The sequence below is a fragment of the Octodon degus genome, unplaced genomic scaffold (assembly GCF_000260255.1).
Source record: "Octodon degus isolate 3935 unplaced genomic scaffold, OctDeg1.0 scaffold00019, whole genome shotgun sequence".
NCBI lineage: Eukaryota > Metazoa > Chordata > Mammalia > Rodentia > Octodontidae > Octodon > Octodon degus.
This window is the reverse complement of record NW_004524595.1, coordinates 17,485,613-17,497,730: the sequence shown is the minus strand read 5'-3', so window position 1 is coordinate 17,497,730 and position 12,118 is coordinate 17,485,613.

Genomic DNA, 12,118 nt, shown 5'->3' with positions numbered 1-12,118 from the left:
ATTAGCTTGCTCATTTATTGGGACTAATACTGGTGCTGTGTGCCTATTGCAATATAAATATCTTATAATACATGATTATCATATTTACTTATAGTGATATATGTGGTTGACCTAAGCCTTATAATTTTTATTTGTGTTTAATAGCATAGCCTAAAAAGTATTTATAGACAGCATTCTATAGTATATGTTCTAGCCTTGGACATTGCTATGATTTGTATGTGTCTCCCAGAACTCATATATTTGAAACCTAATTGTCAATACAACAGTGTTAGGAGATTGGAGCTAAGATGGCTAAGCTCTGCCCTCATGAGTGGATTAATATCATTATCAAGAAGTGACTTCATTACTACAAGAGCAAATCTGTTATAAAAGTGAGTCAAACCTTCTTACCTTCCATTGCCTTCTTGTACTTTCTGCTATGTCATGACATAGCATGAAGGCCCTTGATGCATGCAAGGGCAATGTCTAAACTTCCCAGCCTCTACTCAAAGAAACTCTGTTCTTTATAAATTACTCAGTCTCAGATATTCTGTTATAGCAGTATAAATTATCTAAGATATATATATATATATATATATATATATACACAAGATTTAAAAATCTTTTTTGCCTATGTATAAAATATAAATAATATTACCTGTTCCTTCTATCTAACTGACTTGTTGAAAAAACAAATAAGATCTTTTGCCACAGCAACTACTGAAGAACAGTAGCCATGGCCCTCTGCTATCCCATGGCCGTGGGCCTCAACAAGGGCCACAAGGTGACTAAGAATGTGAGCAAACCGAAGCACAACCACCATCATAGACACCTCACCAAACACACCCAATTCATGTGGGACATGATCCGGGAGGTGTGCAGCTTCGCCCCCTATGAGCAGCGTGCCATGGAGCTGCTCAAGGTCTCCAAGGACAAGCGCACCCTCAAGTTCAAGAAGAGGGTGGGAACACACACCTGCACCAAGAGGAAGTGTGAGGAGCTGAGCAACATGCTGGCCACCATGAGGAAGGCAGCTGCCAAGAAAGACTGAGCCCCTCTGGAATAAAGCTTTGCAGTAAGTTTTAAAAAATAAAAAAAAAAAATTTTAAAGGATGATATGTATAAAACCATTGGTAAACTGCATATTTACATACAAATCTAATTTTACCTATACCATGATAATTATGTCCCTCGGCTTCATTATCTAGGTCCACGAAAGACAACATGTTGTGTTGATAAATTAAGGCTTTTCTCTTCCAAGTCTGAGGACACCAGGCCAAACAGTGTCCTTTAAAACAAACCTGCCTTTGCTTGATTTGGCTTATAAAACCTGTACCCTTTGGGAATGCCTGACTTTACTGTGTGGAAACAAAACAAAAGAGGGACAGTCAGGCTCACTGCAGCCAGAAGGCTTTGAGACTTGATGTCCCTTTGCAAGCCTCACTGCCTGCCAAGAGGGCAGGTGTGGTGACCCATGGGGCCCCAGAGAACAGCCTGAGACTCCAGAGGAGGAGAGGCAGGAGCAGAAGGGATCACAAACCCCAGGCAGGTCCCAGCTGGGAAATAAAACGGATCAAACCAAGGGCAATGTGCACTCACAAATCAAAGAAAAACTCTCACAGGGTAAGTTGCTGGGAGCAAGTTGGATGCTGGCCAAAGAAAAATACTGAGGCTCATAGGTTCCCGTTAAAACAAATCCACAGAAGAAAGCAGATCCATTCTTCCTAATGAGAAATGAGGGTGACAGATCTGTCTTTGTCCCCTTAGGCTCATTTCCCTCCTTCCTTCTAGCATATTTTATAGAACAAAATAGTGTCTCTTCACACACACACACACCTTACTTCATCAACTATAAGAATTCATATTGGGGCCAGTGAGATAGCTCAGCAGACTAAAGTCCCTGCCTGACAATCTTAGGCAAGCACAGGGACCATTGTTCAATTCCTGGCACCACATGCCATGCCAGCCCTGCCCCCAGAGTGGGTTGAGTCGGCTACAGAATCCAGGCATAGTAGCATACACCTGTAATTCCAGTGCTGCAGAGGTGGAAAACAGGAGGCTCACTATGAGTCCGGGCTGCATACTGAGACCCTGTAACAACCAAATAGATTATTTTTTTAAAGTTCATATTTGTTATATGAACTGTACTGGATCAAACAACTTTTGATCCACAGAAAGAAATCAGGTCATTATCTGAACACATGCCAGGAACACCACTGAGCATGTACATGGATTTGACTGTAAAGCTAAGAGACAGACTCTCTTGTGTAGTTGGTAGGAACAGATCAGTTGCTTAGTTTCATTTCAAAGCTTATCAACACCAACCCCATTTTTGTTGCACAAATTGGAGAGTTCACTAAAGACAAAGTACTGAGAGCATCAAGAACCTGTCTCACCATCTTGGGCTTGATTTCCCCTTTCAGGCTAAAGATCCTCCGCAATTCTGGAAGTTGAGTCAGGCAGCTAAGTGAAGGAACCAAGATTCAAAGCCTAATACACTGCATCTCAGAGGGTGCTAACCACTAGGAAATCACTGTCCTTGGAAACCAGAGGACCTAGACTAGCAGACCACTGAGTCTTTTGACCTGATCCACTCACATCTGAGCATATAGAAATAATAACACCTTGGCCATTTGCTGTGGAAATTAAGGGATCTTAGCTTTGACTTAATGTAGAGGCTCAGGGGTCTGCCAATGCAAGTTCTGGGCTCTGTAAAAAGAACTTGTAATGACCCACTTCTCATCTCCAACATTTCCTGCTTCTTGAGTACATTTAACTGTCTACAGTTAGCTGATGTTCTGAAAGGCGCTCCAAAATTCAGGATCCAATGACTATGTGTGACCATCTGTGTGTGATCATATGAATGGGTCAGACTACTGTGCTACATGTGTATATGTGGAATGGGGGTTGGTGAACAACACCCCCACTATAGTTGAAGCCATCACCAGAAGAACAGAAAAGGTGTAACAAGGAAGAGAAAACAGATGATGAATGGGCAAGGCAGCAAGCCTACCACACCTCGGGTGGCTCAAGTACATGTAGTTTTACTTCACTTCAGCCTGTAGGAAGATGGCCCAAACCTAAACACAGACATAAAAAGGAACAATAAAGTTTCTCATGTGCATCCAGCAGTAGATAATTCCACCCATCATTTCTTTCTTGACCATCTTCAATGCTGATGAGCCCATTTACATTTATTCTTAGATAACTACACCCTGGTATAACAGCTTAGAGTACAGGCTTAAGAGTTTATTCAATCTTAGGGGAGTTATCATTTACTATTTTTGACCAGATTCTATTCTCCATAGCTCCCTCACTTTCTTAGAACTAAAGCTGACTATGTAACTTGGCACAGCCCAGAGTCCTCTTTGGCTGAGAAGGCTGGACAGAAGTAGGTCTGTGAGGCAGGTCGTGGGCAGCTGCTACAGTTTGGGTATAGTGCAACTGTGACCCTCAGATCACAAGTCAAGCATCCCTGTGCAAGCCTGGTTCCTAGCATGGTGGTGGAACATTTAAAAGCTGGGGCCTGCTGGAAGGTGATTAGGCATTATGGCTTGTGTCTAGTTGTCACCCCAAAGCCTCATGTAGACATGGGCAGCCTCTGGAGTCTGTTATTCATTCTTGATCCATGCTGGAATTGCAGGTGTGAGTGCTACACCGTGGCGCTGGGTAGGTAATGGGCATTACAATATAAGGAGGGAAGAGAGGCTAGCTAGCGGTCTGAGCCGCTGTCACTTCCTTTGCACTTGCCCTTTGCCACCACCATGAATGGTTGCTCTCTGCTATGTGCCGCTCTGCCTTGGAGCCAGCTGAGTATGGACTAAAACTTCTACTAACTGTGAGCTAAATAAACCTTTCCTTCCTTCATTTTAGGTGTTGAGTAGTTTGTCCCAAAAAGGAGAGAAAAATAACTGAGACATTAGGTCATCAGAAAAAAATCAATGCAGAAATTAGGGTACAAGTAGTTCTATTGGGACTCCCACTTACTCCTTCAGGTTCATGTTGTTATAAAAAGATCAAAACTGGTCTCTCCCTCATGTCTGGCTTCCCATCTTACCAACATGATCTTTTCCATACATGCTCCTTCATGACTTCCTCCTACATGCTGTGACATAGCTGGGGAAACAGGGGCAAGGAGGTGGTCATGAGAGCCAGCTCCCTACTGTGTGGACTTTCAGCCCCCCCCCAAACTGTAAGATAAAGAAATCTCATTTTTTTAATAAAGTACCTATCCTTGGGTACTTCATAACAGCAACATTATAGAATAAAAACAGCAGTTGTGCCTAGTTCACAGGGCACCACCTGGCATTGGCAGTGCTATCCTTCAGATTCAGGCAAGAAAGACTTGTACTAAGGCTCCAGTTTGGGGACCTTGACCTTACTCTCCTTTTCCGTGCCTCTCTCCATGAAATAAATAGCTTTCAAAGCTAGCAGGATATGCTCACTCCAGATCTGATCTCCAGCTTCTTGACTGTATTCCAGATACACAGATTCCCTGAAGTCCCTCCCAAATGACTCAAAGTCATTTCCAGACTGTGCAGTTCTCATCCTTGTGTTTGTTCTATAGCACAGCACTCATACCTCTAGAATACTCCAAGGGACACTAAGAAGATTTTTGGAGGAGATGCAGCTGTTACTTAGACATCATGAAAACACAGTAAGACAAAAGGAATGTTCTCAGGGCTGGAGGCAGGGACTGGTTCACCTCCATTGTATATATATATATATTTTTTTTACACTGAATAAGTACATTATTTTAATTATTTCTAATTCTTACAACAGTTCTATGAAGCATTGTTACTAGTTACTTTTACAAATGATTTAACTGAGTCATGATTAAACTTACACAGATGGCGAGAGTGATTCACATTCATATTTCTTTTTTTTTTTAAAGAAAAGAAATAAAAACAATGGTACAAAATCTCAAAACAAGATTTTAGGAGAGTAACAATTGTTAGTACATTGTGTATTGTTACTGCCAAAGTAGTTTCTCATATTACAAGATATAAGCAAGAAATAATAAATAAACAACATAGGTACAAATCTCTTTTTCTTTAAGTCAACAGAAAATGGAAATATACTTTTTAAAGTTTCTAATACTAGGAGAAGATATCATACAATGTCTTTTAAATAAATTGTAAGTCAAAGATACAGTATAAATCTTAGAACAAAAATTAAGATTAAGCAATATTCAGAAAATTAAATGTTTCAAAACAATTGAACTAAGAAAAAGTTTTCATGATAACAAAGAAGTACTAAGAGTAAAACATAAGATAAATACTGGAATGGCAAGTAAATGACCAGCACTTCTAACAGTTTGAGGATAGGATATCGCACAAAGTTCTAGTGTGTTGTGGACATGCATAATGACCGTGACAGTTACTGGTGGTTAGGTGTCACTTGTGGAATTGAGCTACAGCTGTTTTTTTGAAATCCACCCTGTAGACTCCACCTCCATTGTATATTAAGAAGCCCAAAATTCTAAGTATGTACATAAACTTTCTTCTGATTATAAAGTACATTTGTCAAGAAAGGGGATATCAAAGCTTATTTAATGAAGTATTCACTTGGTTTATAATTTTAAATTCTGAAATACTTAGGTGTGATACTTGCCTTCCATTGTACACTTGAAGTGGATCCTGTAGGTGTTTGAATGTGATCTTAGACCTTAATTCCAGAGGTCAGAAAGCTCTCGAGTCCTCACCATGTGGCTCCAGCTTTGCTGGCATGCTCTACCTGCCTCATTTCTATTTCCTGTTTCCTAAGCCTCTTCTCACTTTGCCAGCAATTAGTTTCATTTCAGCAATATTATTGCTTAAATCAATTTTATTCTTTGCATACAATTACGTATACCACATGGGAGAAAAAAACTTCAATAGCCTATGAACTAGATAAATGGCATGGTACCATCTAACATAACTCCTTCTCCTCTGCTAACTGCCTCTATCTGGGCCCTCTAAAAGGTTACCCTTATTTCTTGAAAAATCCAAGCCTTTATAGTACTCACATGACTGAGACAATGAACTGCTTTCTGTAATCCCAGCCCCAGTTAGAGGGCCTCTGAGGACCATAACTTGCACAGGTGCAGGTCTGGGAGATATTGTTCTGACTGTTTCCAGCCCAGGCCTTAAGTCTGAGCCACTGTGGGACTTCCATGTAAAGGGTCACTGTCCAATCACAGCTCTAGGTAGCTCTTCTCTAAGGATGGCTCAGAAGCAAAAAGTTGGGAGGATTTAGACAGGAAATAAAAAGAAACCGTTTATAAGAGCATATCATGCTTTGGGAGGGGCCTTGCATCTCAGATTTAAACTAAAGTATTAGGTTTTTCACCATCTCGTGCCATGAATCCAAATAGGTCTCTGTTTGGTTCATCATAAACTGTTCTATAATTATAAACCACACAGACACACATTTTTATGTAGGAAGAATCCAAAGGCAAAGGCAGTCCAAATAGTCACCCATATGTTCACTGTGATTACTGACTGATAACAAGTTTATAGATCATATTTTTCTTTCTGATTATTATTTTCTACTTTCAAAAATGAATAGATTTTAATTGTACAGCTAGAATTCATCAAGCATGAAAAGAGAACAAGGAGAATAGAGCAAAGTTCAAGTGCTAAGACTGAGAGTTTAAGATTTATACACAAGTCCTAGTTGAAGGCTCATGAGTCTTTAACTCACTAGGACACAGCCAACATCTCATTAATTTACTTTGCTGAAAACATGAGAACCATAACATGCTCAAATCTGTCCCACAATCATCCTCTCAATCATGAACTAGTATTCTCCTGTAACAAAACTGTGTCTGGTTTTGTCTCAACTGTGTTGGCTGGAGTGTCCTTCCATTCTGTGGGGCTTAGCTGAGAATTCTTGGAACCACTATAAACACACACCCATAGACCTCACAATAGAAGAGCGGAGCCCTCTTGCCAGTTCTCACAGAGGAGTTGGAAGTTAGCTTGAAATTCAGAACTCATTTTTCTCTCCACTTCGACTTTAGGGACATCCTCTTGTACCTCCCAAAGACAGCCACTTGTTTTTCTTATTTCAAAAGTTGTAACTATTTGATCAAAGCTCATATATTTGCCTTATAGAAAATTATTATTATTAAATTTGAAGAGAATAAGCAAGCTCGATGATAGAAAGTGTAAGAGAGAGCAACTCATTTTCACAGTTTCTTTAAACAGGAAATTCTAAGGAGAGCAGTAAAAGGAAAGAGACTGGCTGAGAGCTTGCTTTTGGCAGCAAACACCCCAAATGCAAACCTCAGTCTCCTATGTATTAGCCTTCTTATGTTTTGAAGACTTCATCTAACCTCGGTGTCTTCATTTATAAAATGGAAATTATAATGATACCTTTTTATAGTTCTACTTTGTGTCCTTTTCCACTTTTGTTTTTCTACTTAGTTTTAGAGGGTTAATTTTTATATTATATTGCACCTAGCAACATCCAGAGCATAGCACTCAACAAACATTGGCCTTGAAAAATCTATCAGGTGGATATTTTCTTCCTGCCATTGTGTAACATGTGACTTGAACCAGATTTACTGTGCCGCCTAGAGTTGTATGAAACAGGTTTCAAAGATAGAAGACATCATGCAACAAACGACAATGGCCCTTGAGAGACAGGAAATAAGAAAAGTGAGCCTTAGGACTACCCCAAATTACTAACTGAAAAGTTTCTAGACCACAGAGCAAGGGATGGAAACCAGGCACAAACCTAGTCATCCCTTCATTGAAGAGGCAGAGTGAGAATTTGGAGAGACCCTGAAGGTTGACCTGAATTCCATTCATTTCAATTATGTGTAAGTGAAAAATAAATGATTTTTAACTAAAAAGTCTTTTTTAAGTTACTATATTGGGCTGATAAGATAGCTCAGTGGACTATCCGCCTGCTTAGGAAAATGCAGGAACCAGGGTTGGATCCCCAGCAACACAGGCCATGCCAGCCTCACCCTCAGGCCTACTGATCCAGCCACTGAGACCCAGTATAGGAGCGCACACTTGTATTCCCAGTGCTGAGGAAGCTGAAAACAAGAAGATCACTAGGAGTTCAAGCTGCATAGTGAGACTCTGTGCCAAATACATAAAAAAATAATAATAAATAGATAAATAAAGTCAAGGGCCAGCCAAATAGCTCAGCAGATTAAAGTGCCTGCAAGCGAGCACATGGGCTAAGGGTTCAATTCCCAGGCCCCCAGGGCATGCTGAGATGGCAATTGAGACTGGGCTTGGTGGCACAAGCCTGTAATTCCAGCTCTTGGGAGGTTGTAAACAGGTGGATCACTCTGAGTCCGATCTAGTAGTGAGACCCTGAACACCCTGTAGACCCTTCCTTAAAATAAAAAATAAATTTAAAAAAATCAGCTGAATACCCATATTTAAATCTTTCCTAACCTTTAAAAAATCTTAAAAACTCTGCTTCAGAGCTAAGAGAAAGGGATTCTCTGAGGAGATGCTTTTATCCAGGAATCTGAAATTAAGACTATATGTCAAACTTCATGTTTTTCTCAAATCAAAACAAAACAAGTAAAATATAGCTAAACTTCAAAGATAGACACTCTGGCTTTTCAAGTTATATCTTCTATTTCTGGTTGAATTACACAACTTACTTAAGTTTCAGTTTTGTAGTGCATCCTGCTGCCTTTAGTCTCATAATCCCTTTATCATATGGATTAAGATCATTAACAACTTCAAATTTGTGTTGCTAGCAGATAATCAACAAGTGAAGGCATCTGAAAGACTTGTACTTATTCTTCTCTTTCTCTGTTTTTCTCTCTCCTTTCTGCTCTCCTTTCTTTTATTAGCAACATTAAACAATGAATGTCAAAATCTCTGGCAGGCAAATAAAGAAAACTATAGTTATTATTTTTTTTTTGAGCAATTGTTTCACTCATGGCACCATGAGTGACTAACTATGCTGGCTCTCATTAAATGTGCAAACAAAAGATACTGAAAGCATCACACACATAAACAAGGAGTTATTAAATCTCATTTATAGTGCAATGCCATCTAAGTCAGAAGCATTTGCCCACTGGTGACTGACTGGGTCACGGTGAGTGTCAGAACCACTATACACAGTGCTACATGAAGAACTTTCCAGACACAAATTTTAGATACATTTATATTGATTTATCTTTATATGTTACCTAATGAGCCAGTAACACTGATCCATTTATTTCTGGGATTCAATTTCCTCCTGATTGCCTTGATCTGTCTAATAAATTTTAAGTAATTGTAGACTGCCCTATGTCCCCAAATTGAATGGATTTGGCAAGAAAAAAACAGAACTTTGATTTTTTTTCCCTTTCATCCACCCATCATAAGGTTATTATTTGCTGTTTGGTTCTTTGTTTCTCTAGTTCAAAAGTTTATTTTATTGGAAAGCCAAGCATGTTACAGAAATTTAATCCAGGATTGTCTTCTGACTGTCAGCAGGCAAAAGTGAAAACCAAATTTATAGGCTGTTGTTGCCCTAAAAGAGCATTTTGGGAACAGAGCATTTCTTTCTCGTACTACATTTGCAGTGAAAGATGAAGAAGAGAACCGTAGAAGAATTGCTTGATTATTGACACTCACGTTTTTACTTTCTCTGTGAATCAAGTAGAATTCATTGTATTGCGCCTGACATGCCCCAAAATTGAGTTCTGAAAACAGATTGTTTTGAGATTATTTTGTTAGATGAGTTTATTCTTCATAAATAATCCCCTTTCTCTCTCTTCTCTTTATAGATGTACAGATTTCATTGTCTTTTCCAGTTGTAACAAATTATACTATTTATTTTGTATGTGCATTCTTCCTATAACCCCATAGTTCCTATGACTCAGTTATGGGTCAGCTTCCTGAATTATGTGATGTGTGGGTCACACAGTCCTTATTTCAAAGGGGCCCCACACTTGACTTAATGTCCTACCATTGCTACCATGAAGACTTTTCTTATTGAACCAGGGGCTGTGCATTGCCATTTTATACTAGGGCCCCAAATTAGTCTGCTCAGTTCATGTGCTCAATCACTAGAGTTCAAAAGAAAAAAAATACATGAACCTCATAGGGAATAATAATAATGATAATATTAATAAGCATATTTATTCACCATTATATATTAGAATACTAAGAACTTTATAGGTGTTAATGCATTTGAGCTATTACAGGATAATCATTATCTTGAGCACTACGCTATAGATGGGGAAACTGAAATACAAAAGGATAATGGATTTGCCCAGAATTAATCAGAATTAATCTGGGACCAGATTCCCAGACACCCTGACTTCAGAGCTTGTTATAATAAAAACATTTCATAGGAAATCTCAGACTCACCTGACTTCCATACCACACCTCTCCCGCCCTCAGAAACTTGGAAGGGAGAATTTATTTTATGCCTCTAGTTCCAATGCTGGCCCCAAATCTCAGACTTTAAACAGGTGCTCTGTGGGTATTTTAGTTAGAAGAATTTATAGGGCACCCCCATTTCTTTGATCCATGAAGTACCTCACCTGCAGTGTGTATCTATGGACCAAAGGTTTACAGTTTAACTCATTTGGGAGCATCTACATTACTTTTAATGTATTTGGGAGGTTTTAGGTTCATTTCCTAATCCTTGTATTTGATAACCCAAGAGACACTCTTACTTTTTATTTCTTATTTAAGGTGGGCTCAGTTCTTCAGCTGCACTAAAAAATGCATTTTGTCCCATAAAATTTTCTCCAGCAGACTCCTAATTAGTTTGCCTTCTGTCAGGAATGGGAAACCAGCTTCTAAAGACCAATATTTTTTCAGCAGGGAAGGCAATAAAATCTGGCAGTCAGCATCTCTGAATGAAAACAAAGACAGCAGCAAGGAATTCCCATTTTGCAAGACATGGTAATAAGTCAAGGCTGAAACATCTATGCACTAAGCAGTTTATTCAAGAAAGTAAAGTGTAGCACCTGACTGAAACAAACAGGACTGAAGGTACTAGAAGGAATTGTCAATCTAGGACCAACAAAAGCAATGTGAAGAGTGTACCCCAGTGGCTGTGAGATTTGCAGCTTGAAGACCTGGCTTTGAACATCCCACCAGCTTCAGCCACTAGTGGTATCTACATAACCATCCCACTGGGTAGCCTGTACCATTCGTGGTATAAATGCATCTAATCATTTTTATCTGTCCTTTTACTAATAAAATTAATAAAAAGCCACTCAATGGAATAGTCATGAATGTACCATCAGTGGTTCAAGCTGCCCAGAGAGAGGCATAAGAATTATGGCCCCATCACGATGGTGTTAAATCCTGTCTTTACCACTTACTAGAAAGAGAAATTTTAGGCAGAGTTTCTGCATATGTTAAATAAATGCCTACTGTAAGCCAAACGGTGTGGTAGTCTGGGTATATAGAAATGCCTGAAATTCACACATGTTCTCTTAACTTTCAGGTACTATGCTCTAGGGGGAAGCTGTAAGGATAGAAGTCATTTAGTGCGCTATGGCATTATTCTGCATTTCCAGCCCTCTGAGAAACTTGTATATATCTGTGTATAGAAAATAGCACAGATAGGGGCTGGAGAGATGGCTCAGTGGAATAAGCGCTTCCTTGGCAAGCGCAAGGGCCTGAGCTCAATCCTTGGTTCTGCCAAAAAATAAAAAGAAAAAAGAAAATAGCACAGATATACAGCTACTTTCTCTTAGGCCAATGAGAAGAAAGATTTGAACTAATAGTGTTTAGACAACATATCATGTCTGCATCTTGTACTATGAAGAAATAGTACAAAGACAACAATATGCAATGTATTAATTATTGTAACTGTCCTACTAACCTGTTTGGAAATTGTCTCATTCTATTTCTTTCTCAATAAAATTAAGCTAAAAAAAAAAAGAAACAAACAAAACCATCCAATGCATTATGACATTCTGTGTGCTCTGTACAAATCAGTTGTCTTTATGTGTAAAATGTCTTAAATTCATGATTAAATATTTTTAACTTAATGAAATAAATTTATTGATTATTGTAATAATTTTTTTAAAAAGCTTACTCTTAGCAAGGAGCTAACAGAACAGTCCTGTTCAATCTGCACTGTCTCAAACAACTGCACTGGAATGTCTGTTTCTAGCTTCTAAATCCATACTTTCAGTGACAGGTAAATGTGATCCTTTGCCTAGACT